Raw genomic sequence first — 12820 nt, 5'->3', positions numbered from 1 at the left:
TTCAGGCAATTCTCCTGCCTCAGCCTCCTTAGTAGCTGGGATTACAGGCACGTGCCACCATGCCCAGCTAATTTTTTGTATTTTTTTAGTAGAGACGGGGTTTCACCATGTTGACCAGGATGGTCTCGATCTCTTGACCTCGTGATCCACCCGCCTCGGCCTCCCAAAGTGCTGGGATTACAGGCTTGAGCCACCGCGCCCGGCCTAGAAATTCTTTACTGCTGTAATAGACCAGAGAACCACATCACAAATGTTTTATATCCATTATTGTCAATCAGTTTCTTCAGAGGATCATGAAAATAAGAATAAAGAGTGAGAACTCTCACTAATGTTTTAGGAGAGGTTCTCAAAGTGGGGAATGAGGAAAGAGATCCAAGCATCTAGGATCATCTTCCCCTTGACCTCCATACTGTATTTCAATAGAAGAAAAGGCTGGCCAACTGGTGCCTCCTTAATCACCTTCCTATAGATAGCAGGCATAGTATGGGGGAATCTTTCAGGAAGGCACTGTTGTTACTTAAACAAGATCAAACCCCAACCTCACACCTACTCCATGGATCAAGACCCTTTCACATGTAATTTCTAAGGCTATAAACCCAAGACCCTTTCACGTGTAGTATCTAGAGTTGTAAGCTTATATAAAGGCAGCGCTTCTCTTTGTTAGACGAGCTCGGCTGTTAGACAAGTATGTTGCCTTGCTCCCAGCCGAATAGATCACTCCTTCCTTCCTAGTTCAGTGTCTGAGAGGTCTGTTTCTCACAGCCGCTCCTGCTTCACTGTTATCATCACTTCTGTTATTGAGTCTGGGCCCACACATGTTTTTGACTATATGCACAGAAATATAAAAGACTCCTCGGATAGGAGAGCAGCTTGAGACCAAGATATGCCTTATTTTGGTGGTTTATAATCTATAAATAAACTGTGTCCTGTGAAACTGAGACCCTAGAAGGTGCCCCTGGATCTCTTGAGTCTCTTGAATGATTACCTGTGCTTTCTTTATCCTTCCATGCCTTATCCTTTACTAAAGCCTTTCATAAATACACTTTGTTAAGTCTCATGAGTACTTTGAAAAATTAGAACCTTAATACACCCTTTTTCAGGAAGCTGGACAATGTGTTCTTCTGACACAAGAGAGCAACTCAAGATAGAAACAGGAGACCCAGGGAACCCAACTTAGAGAGAGGGGAAGGAATTCTCAGGAGGGTGATGGCTGGGACTGTTAAGATGACAGTTGAGCCATAAGAGCAATCAGCGTGGAGCATGACTCTGAAGAAGAAAAAAACAATGGAACTGAAAGTAAGCTGATGAGTTTGACCAAATAGAAAGATTGTATAGTTCTTAGAAAGTTTGGGAAGAATTAGAGGTTCCAAAATAAACAAAAATAAGAAAAAATGATTGATTCTAAGTTAAAGCAACTTCTTTCTTCAGGAAAGAAGGCAGAAATAAAAAAAGCAGTAACCTATGTGGCTCCGTTGAATGATACTTACACAGTCATAATGCAAACACAGACTATGGGCAAGTCGACATGCCTCTGGCTTCCTCATTTGTGAAATGGAGATGTGTAATCCCCATTCCATGAATCGCTGTGTGGACTCAATGAGTCCATGTGAAGTGCTTAGAGCAATAATAATGAGGATTATTATTGCAGTTTTTAGCTCATGATCACTCCTGGCTCCTTACCCTTCCTTGGTGCCTCATTCGTCATATTCTCTTAGATCTGCTGCTAATTCCAAGCTGACTTCCCGTTATATCTCCCAGTCAGTCCTTGTCTAATCCACTAATTCTTAGTTCTATTCCCAACTTGCCTTCACTCTTCAAGGGACAGGTTTCACCCTATGTCACCTTTATACTTCAGAGTGAATTCAGGAGGAGACAATAAACTCATGAAGGAATTTTCAATGCTCCCTTACTCACTTCTGCAAAGACTAGTTTTTCAATGGCAAAGAAGTGATATGGGTATGAAAAACACTGAGAGCTATTGTATTAAAAATGGGTGTTATGTTTAGAATCCCTTATTGCCCAGGAAGGAGTGAAAGAAGAGTTCTCTTTTACTAGACGGAGTTGATTTCCTGACTTCCTCATCTTTGTATATTAATCGCATAACGGAATGCCTGTCATGTGGTATGTACTCAGTAACTGTTTTATTAATTAGTAAGCAGCTAAATTATATGTGTTTGTAAAGAAATCAATAGTAGGGATGAGAAGAATTTGATTCTCCTTCCTATTTTTGTCACTAATGAGTTGTGGCATTGGTCAAGTCACTTTACCCACATGGGACCTTGCTTCCTCATCTGTAATATGTGAGCATTGAATAGATGTTCTCTTAGTTTCTTTTCAGTTCTGAACTTTGCCTTAGGTGGTACCAAGAGAAGTCAGAGAAGGTTTCCAATGGAACCTACTATATGACGCGGTAATGGAGAATCACCATTAGAACTGTAAGCTGCATTAGTAGCAATGGTCCAGACCAGTGCTTCTAAAACTTGAATGTGCATAATAATACTTGGGAGATACTATTAAAATGCATATTCTGACTCAGTGGGCCTGGATTGAGATTCAACATTTCTAATGAGCTTCCAGGGGATGCTAATGCTGCTGGTTCTCAGGCACACTTTGAGTCACAACAGTCATTTCAAATGTCAGTCCCTATCTCCCTTAGACAGCTTTTCCCTTCCCAAGCTCCTTGAAGCTGGATATTATTTTGGGCCCCATCTGAAGGACCAGGCTCTAGCTAATCACATGGTCAACCAGGCCCAGAATCCAGCGCATCTCAGAGGTAATCCTTGGGACTCTGCATGATCCCTGAGTTACAGTACTTCTAACATCTAAGTTGATCATTGGGCTTCTGCTTTTATTATGACTTGGTAGTTTTCCCAGGAACCCTAACTCTTCCTTCAGTATCCTGCTAGGACTGAGCTTGACTTAAAAGCACAGCTTGTTTGTTTGGGGACCTGAAACAGATTCTTTTATTGTGGATATGAAGTCTTCCAGAAAAGAACACTAGGTCCACATCTCTCGTTAGACTGGCTGGATTCCTGCACTAAATAAACATACCTCAAAAAACCATTTTAGTTCTATTCAGGTTTGTGTTTTCACTTGGCAGAGTCTTGTTCTTCAGTGCTGTGCTTGCTCAGACTTCCTGCACTTGATCATCCTTATCCATCTGAGTCTTCCATGGCCTTTGAATACTTTGCCTTGGACTGTCCAGCTGCACTCAATAAAACAGTCTTTTAATTAAAGTTTGGCAAAGTTTGGGCTTTTAGAGTACTCATCACCTGAATAGTGAACATGTACCCAATAGGTGGTTTTTCAACCCTCACCCCTCTCCCACCCTCCCACTCTTTGTAGTTTCCAATGTCTGTTATTCCACTGTGCATGTCCATGTGTACTCTTAGTTTTAGCTTCCAATTCTAAGTGAGAACATGTGGTACTTGGCTGAGTTATTTTAGTTAGGATAATGACCTCCAGTTACATCCATATTACTACAAAAGATATGATTCGTTGTTTTTTATGGCTGAGTAGTTCTTTATCCAGTCCTCTGTTGATGGACACTTCGGTTGATTCCATATCTTTGCTATTGTATAGTGCTGCAATAAACATACGAGTGTAGGTATCTTTTTGATGTAATGATTTATCTCTCTTTGGAAATACACCCAGTCATGGAACTGCTGAGTCGAATGGTGGTTCAATTTTTAGTTACTTGAGAATCTCCCTACTTTTTTCCATAAAGGTTGTACTAATTTACACAACCATCAACCGTGTATAAAAGTATTCCATTTTCTTCACATTCTTGTCAATACCTATTGTTTTATGACTTTTTAATAATAGTCATTCTGACTGGTATAAGATGATATCTTGTTGTCATTTTAATTTTCATTTCTCTGATTAGTGATGTTGAGCACTTTTTTACATGTTTGTTGGAAACTTGCATATCTTCTTTTGGAAAATGTCTGTTCATGTTCCTGTCCACTTTTTCATGGTAGTGTTTTATTTTCTTGTTGAGCTGCTTGAGTTTCTTGTAGATTCTAGATACTAGATCTTTGTTAGATACATAGTTTGCAATTTTGTTTTCCATTCTGCAAGTTGTCTGTTTACTCTATTGACTACTTCCTTTGCTGTGTAGCTTTTTAGTTTAATTAAGTCCCATTTATCTATTTTTTGTTATTGTTGCATTTGATTTTGAGGACTTCGTCATAAATTGCCTAGGTCAATATCCAGAAAAATTTTTTAGGTTTTCTTCTAGAATTTTTTTATAGTTTCAGGTCTTATGTTTAGGTTGTTAATCCATCTTAGGTTATGTATCTGGTGCTATGTATGGGTCTAGTTTCATTCGTCTGCAAATGGCTATCCAATTTTCCCAGCATCATTTATTAAACAGGGTGTTCTTTCCTCAGTGTATATTTTTGTTGGCTTTGTCAAAGACCAGTTGGTTAAAGGTATATGGCTTTATTTCTGGGCTCTCTATTCTTTTCACTGATGTACGTGTCTGTTTTTTTATACCAGTACCATGTTGTTTTGGTTACTATAACCTTGTAGCATAATTTGAAGTGAGGTAATGTGATGTCTCCAGCTTTGTTCTTTTGGCTTAGAATTGCTTTGGCTATTCTAGCTCTTTATTTATTCCATATGAATTTTAGGATTGTTTTTCTAATTCTGTGAAATATGTTGAACCTGTAGATTGCTTTGGGCATATGGTCATTTTAATAATACTGATGCTTCCAAACCATGAACATGCAATGCTTTTCCATGTTTGTGTCATCTACACTTTCTTTCATCAGTGTTTTATAACTCTCTTTTTAGAGATCTTTCATGTCCTTGGTTAAATTCCTAGGTATTGTTTTTTATAGTTATTACAAATGTTATTGCCTTCTTGATTTGGTCCTCAACTAGATCATTATTTGTGTATAGAAATGCTACTGATTTCTGTATGTTAATTTTGTATACTGAAGCTTTACAAAATTCATCTATCAAACTAAGAGGTTTTTTGGTGGAGTCTTTAGGATTTTTTAGCTACAAAATCAGCAAACAGAAGTGATTTGACTTCCTCTTTTCCAATTCGTATGTCATTAATATTTTTCCCTTGCCTTACAACTCTGGTGAGAACTTCTAGTATGATCTTAAATAAGAATGTTGGACATCCTTGTCTTGTTCCACTTTTTAGAGGGAATGTTTTCAACTTTTCCCCTTTCAGTATGATATTGGCTGTAAGTTTGTCTTAATTATGCCTTTATCAGTTGAGGTATGTTCTTTTATGCCTAATTTAAGATTTTTATCATAAAGATATGCTAAATTTAATCAAATGCTTTTTCTGCATCTGTTGAGATAATCATATGCTTTTTGTCATGAATTTTGTTTATGTGACGTATCAAATTTATTGATTTCCATATGTTGACTTATCATTGCATCTCTGCGATACATCCTACCTGATCATGGTATATTATCTTTTTGATGTGCTATTGATTTGCTACTATTTAGCTGAGGATTCTTGCATCTATATTCATCAGGGATATTGGTCTGTAGTTTACTTTTTCTATTGTGTCCTTGTCTTGTTTTCGTATCAGGGCAATACTGGTCTTAAAGAATGAGTTAGGAAGAATTCCTTCTTACTCAGTTTTTGGAATAGTTTCAGGAGTATTGGTATTGGTTCTTCTTTGTATGTTTGGTAGAATTTGGCTATGAATCCACCTCATCCTGGGTTTTTTGTTGATGATGGGAGATATTTTTTTTAATTGCTGATTCAATCTTGCAACTTAATACTGGTCTGTTCATGACTTTTATTTTTTCCTGCTTCAATTTCAGGAGATTGTATGTTTCCAGGATTTTATCCTTTTCTACTAGGTTTTCTAGTTTGTGGCATATAGTTGCTCATAATAGTCTCTGGTCATCTTTTGTATTTCTGTAATATCAATTGTAATGTCTCCTTTTAAATTTCAGATTGTGTTTATTTGGATCTTCTATTTTCTTAGTCTAGCTAGTGCCTTGTCAATTGTTTATCTTTTTAAAACATCAACTTTTCATTTTGTTGATCTTTTGTATTGTTTTTTAGTCTCTATTTCATTTAGTTCTGTTCCAAGCTTTGCTGTTTCTTTTCTTCTGCTAACTTTGGGTTTGGTTTGTTCTTGTTTTTCTAGTTCCTTGAAATGCAACATTAGGTTGTTAATTTGTGACTTTTCTACATTTTGATGTAGGCATTTAATGCTATGAACTTCCCTCTTAGCACTGCTTTCCCTATATCCCACAGGTTTTTGGTATGTTGTGTTTTCATTTTCATTCATTTCAAAAAAAAATTTTAATTTCCATCTTAATTTCTTCATTTATCTAGTAATCATTTAGGAACATGCTGTTTAATTTCCATGTATTTGTATGGTTTCGGAGCTCCTCTTAGTATTGATTTCTAGCTTTATTCCATTGTAGTTCTGATAAAATATTTGATAGAATTCTCATTTTTAAAAATCTGTTAAAACTTTTTTATAATGGCCTAATAGGTGGTCTGTCTTGGAGAATATTTCATGCACTGATGGAAAGAATGAATATTCTGTAGTTATTGAGTAAAATATTCTGTAAATGTCAATGAAATGAATTTCATATAAAGTCCAATATTTATTTGTTAATTTTCTGTCTTGATGATCTATCTAGTACTGTAAGTGAGATGTTAAAGTTGTCCACTGTTATTGTATTGCTGTCTATTGCTCTCTTTAGGTTTAGTAATACTTGTTTTGTGAATTTGTGTGTTCTGATGTTGTGTGCATATATATTTTAGACTGTTATATCCTCTTGCTGAATTGATCCTTTTATCATTATATAATGATCTTCTTTGTCATTTATTATCGTTTTTTATTAAAATTGGTTTTGTTTAGCACAATGTAGCTACTCCCACTTGGTTTTGGTTCTTATTCCTTTGGAATGTCTTTTTTCACCCCTTTACTTTCAGTCTATTATGTGTCTTTATAGATAAGGTAAGTTTCTTATACTTAGCATGTGGTTGGATCATGGTTTTCTGCCAACCTGTATCTTTTAAGTGGAGCATTTAATTCATTTATATTTAAAGTTAATATTGATACATGAAGCTTTGTTCCTGTTATATTAATTGTTTTCAAGTTGTTTTATAAATGGTTTCTTTTTCTCTTTTTGTTTTGTGGTTTGATAAGATTCTGTCATGTTGCTATTTGATTCTTTCTCTTTCTCTTTTGTGTGACTGTTTTATAAAAACTGTGAATTTTATATTTCTAAGTGTTTTCATGGTGGTGAATATCAACCTTTTGTTTCCATATTTAAGACCCCTTTGGGCGAATGGGCCAATTTAGATAACAAATTCCATCAGCATTTGCTCGTCTGGGAAAGACTTTATTTCTCCTTCATTTATAAAGTTTATACTCGCAGTATATAAGATTATTAATTGACCGTTTTCTCTTTCTGCACTTTGAAAATGCCATTGCATTCTCTTCTGGCCTGTAAGATTTATGCTGAAAAGGCCACTGTTAGTCTACTGAGATTTCCCTTATAGATTACTAGACACTTTTCTCTTGCTAATTTTACATTTTTTTCACTTTGACTTTAGACATTCAAAAGATAATATGCCATGATGAAGTCCTTTTGCAACATATTCGTCTGAAGATTGCTGGGCCTCCTGTATCTGAATGACTGACTCTCTTGTTATATTTGGGATGTCTTCGTCAATTATAACCTTAAGTAAGTTTTCTAATCTTTTTTATCTCTCTCCCTCCTTGGAAATACCAACAATTCATAAGTTCTGTTGATTTACATAGTTCCAGATGTCTCAAAGGCTTTGTTCATTCTTTTTCATTCTTTTTTTTCTTATTTTTGTCTGACAGGAATATTTCAAAAGACCTGTCTTTTAAGTTCTGAAAGTCTTTCTTCTGCTTGGTCTAGTGTGTTACTAAAGCTTTCAAGTGTATTCTGTATTTCCTACAATAAATTTTTTAGTTCAGAAATTCTTTTTTTTTTAAGATATTTATCTCCTTGGTACATTTTTCATTCATATCCTGAATTGATTTTCTGACTGCTTTGTATTGGCTTTCAGATTTCTCTGGGATCTTAAAACCTAGATGATGGGTTAATAGGTGCAGCACACTACCATGGCACATGTATACCTGTGTAACAAACCAGCATGTTCTGTAAATGTATCGCAGAACTTAAGGTATAATAATTTAAAAAAAAAAAAAAAGTTAGTAGTGGTAGCAGTGGGCCAGATGTGTGGGCAGGTTCTCAAGCCCCTAGGTAGCTTATGTCATATGGGTGGTGGCTGTAGCAGTGATGGCAACCCACTAGGACCCAAGGAGTCTGTCTTGTGTCCTTGGTAGCTGCACTCAGTTGAGTGGACTAGTCCTCAGTCCCACAGTTGCCCATAGCAGGGTAATGGGTATTGTCCTAAGTGTGCTTAGGAGAGTTTGGTCTCCCCTCTTCTTCCCCTACCTGGGTGGAAGCTATATCTACATTGCCTTGAACTCTGCCTAGGGGTAAGGCTGGCTGTGGGTTTGTGACCAGAGAGGGTAGACTCCCCTTCAGTAGAGCAGCATGGACAAGAAGTTGTGAAGTGCGCAGTCTGCTTGAGTCTCGATCTCACAGCAGCCTGCAGCAGGGTGGTGGGTACTGTCCTAGATATACATAGGAGAGATTGGTTTTCTTATCCCTCCTTGGTCAGGCAGGAGCTGCTGCCACATCAACTCAAACTTAGCCTGAAGGAGGGGCACAGCCCAGCTTTAAACTCTCAAAACAGCACCTTGGGCCTGCAATCAGGGAGGGCAGGACCCTTCCCAGCCTCGCAATGTGAGCAAAAGGCTATGGGAAGTTGGTCCACTCAGTTCTCAGTTTCACAGCAGCCCATTGGAGGGCAGTGAATATTATCCTAGATATGCATTGGAAAGCCTAGTTCCCTGTCCCTCCTTGGCCAGCAGGCAGCTGCAGCCATGTCAGCCCAAACTCAGCCCCCATAACAACCTTTATAGCAGCGATGATTCCATCCAGATTAATTTCTCAAGTGCCAAAAGTAAATGCCAGCTACTGATTCCTTATGATCCCTCCTCCCTCTTAGCTATGACTTGTATTCCTTGAGCCTTCCCAAGTTATAAACATAATTCCAATTTTATTCCGATCCTCAAATGGGCTAGATCCTTCTAGGAATGCTGGACTCTAAAAAGAGCAAGAAGATGAGACAGGATAAAGCTAGAAGTCCTAAGGTACAATCTGGAGACATATCTGAGAAATCAAACCTTCAACCGTGGTTACATCTTTTTACAGTTAAACTGTAGTAGTATATCTCTCTGACTTAAATAAGCCATGCTTTGCAGCTATTTTTAAAGCCATTGTCTGGGCAGTTCATTAAAATGATAGTCCCTGGCAGCTTAGTTACTCTTTGTCCCTAGAAGATTTTGAAATTGTTCAAAAGATGCTCGTTCGTACAAAGTTCCAATGAATAGCTTGTAATGTGATTCTATTACAGTCTATTAAAGGTAATTTTGTCAACTAGGATAAAATAATTTCTACCTTGTATACTCAAGAAGTTAAGATTTTCAAAGCTGTGAACTTAACTCCAAAGTATTGTGGCAGAGACATTTTAGTCCTCTGAATTATCAAAAATTTTCATATCAAAAACCCCAATGCTGGGAATTCAACTCTGCTGCCACTAGCATCCCTAGTTCCTACTGGCATTTATGTTTCAATGTGGTTAATAAACTAAAGGGACCAAGTGGGTGGATGGAGGGATGTTAAACTGCATTGTCATGCAGTGATTCTTTTTGTCCCTGGAAACTCCAAAGCTCCAAGGCAGTTATTAATTTTTATTATCATCCTTTCCAGAAGCTAGAAGTGTCTATAGCCAGGACCATCATCTGAGGACTCAATACAGCACCATGCTCAGATATGCAGACTCTGGAGTCAGTCCCTTTCAATCCTGACTCCTTGCCCACTAACAATCTTCTGTCCTGTGTCTCACTTCCTTTTTTGTAAAAGGGGGCTAATGAAAGCACCTGTCTTACAGAGTTGCTGTGAAATGATGTAAGTAAAGTGCTTGTAACATATTAAGTTATATGTAAGTCTTCTCTCTTACTATAATCTTGTGGGTTTCATTAGCTTCAGCCAGTTATTCAACATTAAACTCAATGAATGCTAACATCCTAAAACGATGAGTAGATGAATGCTTAAATACACCAATATTCAAATCATCAAACAAATTCCAGCTTTTTATTCCAAACGATAACATCTGGAGTCTGAGATCTAGTGCATCTAGGTGAGTGTTTCTTGACTTTTTGACTGAGCATTATGGCAGCAACTACATCTCTTATCATGACCCAATACAGACATACTTCTTGTCAAAGGGGAAAAATATTCTCTAACTAAGAAATGGAAAAACTGTGTTCTGCATGTTTTCTTGTGACTTGAGAAAATCACTCAAGCAATTTGCTTCAATCCGATATTTTTTTAGTTGGTGCCCTGCTTCTAATCTCTGTCTGACACTAGTTCATGGTTCTGTGTTAATTGTCAGACACAATTGTTGATGGATAAAACCTTGTTACTCTAATTATCAGCCATAAATACAGTCTTAGCATTTGCTTCTTAGATGTTGTTTTGTTTTGTTTTTCCAATAGCAGCATAAAGACACCTCAAATTATCCTGCCTCAAGCTACCCTTGTAATAACTGATAGGGATATGATGTTTCTGTGACCTTGTGAAATAAACTTCATGCTTTCCTCCTCTTTTTTTTAAACTGACTGCTTACATACACATTCTGTTTCCCGACTAAGTATTCCTCCCATTTCCAAACCCTCTCTGAATGGATATAATCTTTAATTAGTTACTTGTCAGCAAGTAAATAAAATTTGACATATGCTGACGATCAACCTAAGAAATTTTGTTTTTAACAATATATATCATAAAATGAAAGTTTCAGAAAACATTTTTATATGCAATGCATTCTAGTGTTTTTGCTATTTATGATCCACTATACTCCCTGACCCATTAGTAATTTTGACCATAATTTGAAACTACTGCACTACATTCCCCTAAAAGAGATTACGATTCATTATTTTTAAATGTATATGGAATATCTGGCAAAGATTTAACTGGCAAAGAGTGGAAAAGAGAGTACTTTCAAAATATGTGAAATAGCATGAAAAGTATCTGGAGAGTTACATGCTAAAGTTTCTCTTTTGTATTTGGATAGGAAGAGAATTATAATTGACCAAGAGTTAGTAGCAGATTTCCAGCCTAAGGTAGCAGAATGAAAGGGCCAAAGTGAGAAATGGTGTTGGAGAACAAAGAGAGGCAGGCCCAGGAGGTTTCATGAATTGACATGGGTCACCTGAGTCAAGGAGCTGCAGAAGCTACCAGAGGCGCAGCTAGAGGGGACAGCACTCAAGAGCTGGGAAGTGCAAGAACAGACCAATGCAGCACACAAAAAGCAAATAAAAATGCTGAACAGGGCAAAAATATGGGCAAAAAAGCCTGAGGCTCTTCTTAGACAAAGCAGCAATCAAAGGAATTCTATAGTGGAATGTCCCTCTGTGAAAGGCTATATTGACCAACTGCTGCGTTTTTAAAAGCTTGACCCATTTTCAAAGCTTTCCTAAAATCCGAATTACTGTTCAATCTCCAATAAATCATGGATTGATACTGAACTGCTCCCAAATACTTGTCCGCTTCTTCCTTCTGTCCCCCATTTAGTCCTATTGCAAATGTCCATCCATATACATGGATATAGATATGAATAAAGATATAGATAATGGATATAAAAATAAGGATAACCTACATTAAATTAGATCTATGATACAAATTTGTAAACTGCATTTAGAGGGCAAACTAAGGTTTTCTCTTATTTGCTATGTACTTAAATTTTGCTGCTTAGGCACATTTTACTCTTTTCTGCAGAATGTTGGAAGCTAAAGTATTTATGAGGAGATATTATTGCTAAACATTAAAAGGTGCTTTTAAATAATGATTACCAAGTACATTTCATGTATATTTGAAGTTATTAAAATTTAAAAGCATAACAATTTAAAAATAATTTCACAGCTGGACGCAGTGGCTCATGCCTGTAATCCCAGCACTTTGGGAGGCTGACGTGGGTGGATCACAAGGTCAAGAGATCAAGACTATCCTCGCCAACATGGTGAAACCCCATCTGTACTAAAAAAATACAAAAATTAGCTGGGCATGGTGGCATGTGCCTGTAGTCCCAGCTACTCGGGAGGCTGAGGCAGGAGAATTGCTTGAACCTGGGAGGCAGAGGTTGCAGTGAGCTGAGACTGCACCACTGCACTCCAGAGTGGCGCCTGGTGACAGAGCGAGACTCTGTCTCAAAAAAAAATAATAATTTCACATAATAATGACAATAATAACCTATTCTTTACTGAGGTTACGGGTTTATAGTTATCTCTAATTACAGATGAAGGTAACCTTGATGCAGAAAAGTTAACTAATCTGCTCAAGATCACAAAACTATTAAGTGGCAGAGATGAGATTCAAACCTAGGCAGTTTAGTTCAAGAGTATGTGTTCTTACCCACTACACTATTGTAAGCAAAACAAATAAAAAGCAGACCATTCCCAGTAAAACTGTGCAAAAAAAAAAAAAAAGAGAAAAATCTCAAAAGAAACTGGTTAAAGAAGTCCTAAAACTTCCAAAGCAGCAGCAGCTTGACTCTCAACAGCAACAATGGAAATGAGTAGATGACGTTTTGAATGTGTTGAAACCACATGATTTCCAACCTTAAATTATCTGCCCATGAAAATTTATTTTACAAATAGTTGTCAAATAATGACATTTATAGGCAAACAAAAATTGGAAGTGTTTGCCTCCAGAAGATGCT

General features: G+C 37.0%; 1 protein-coding gene across 3 annotated transcripts in view; it reads right to left on the bottom strand.

The window, feature by feature from the left end:
• The window catches only part of CFAP54 (cilia and flagella associated protein 54), a 369697-nt gene that overhangs the window by 78667 nt on the left and 278210 nt on the right, over positions 1–12820 (bottom strand). The gene's annotated exons all lie outside the window — the stretch shown is intronic.

This window comes from Sapajus apella, unplaced genomic scaffold, assembly GCF_009761245.1.
Source record: "Sapajus apella isolate SASKATOON/1434 unplaced genomic scaffold, GSC_monkey_1.0 scaffold2, whole genome shotgun sequence".
Classification (NCBI taxonomy): domain Eukaryota; kingdom Metazoa; phylum Chordata; class Mammalia; order Primates; family Cebidae; genus Sapajus; species Sapajus apella.
The sequence above is the reverse complement of the archived record's forward strand: the minus strand, read 5'-3'. Positions and strand labels throughout refer to the sequence as shown.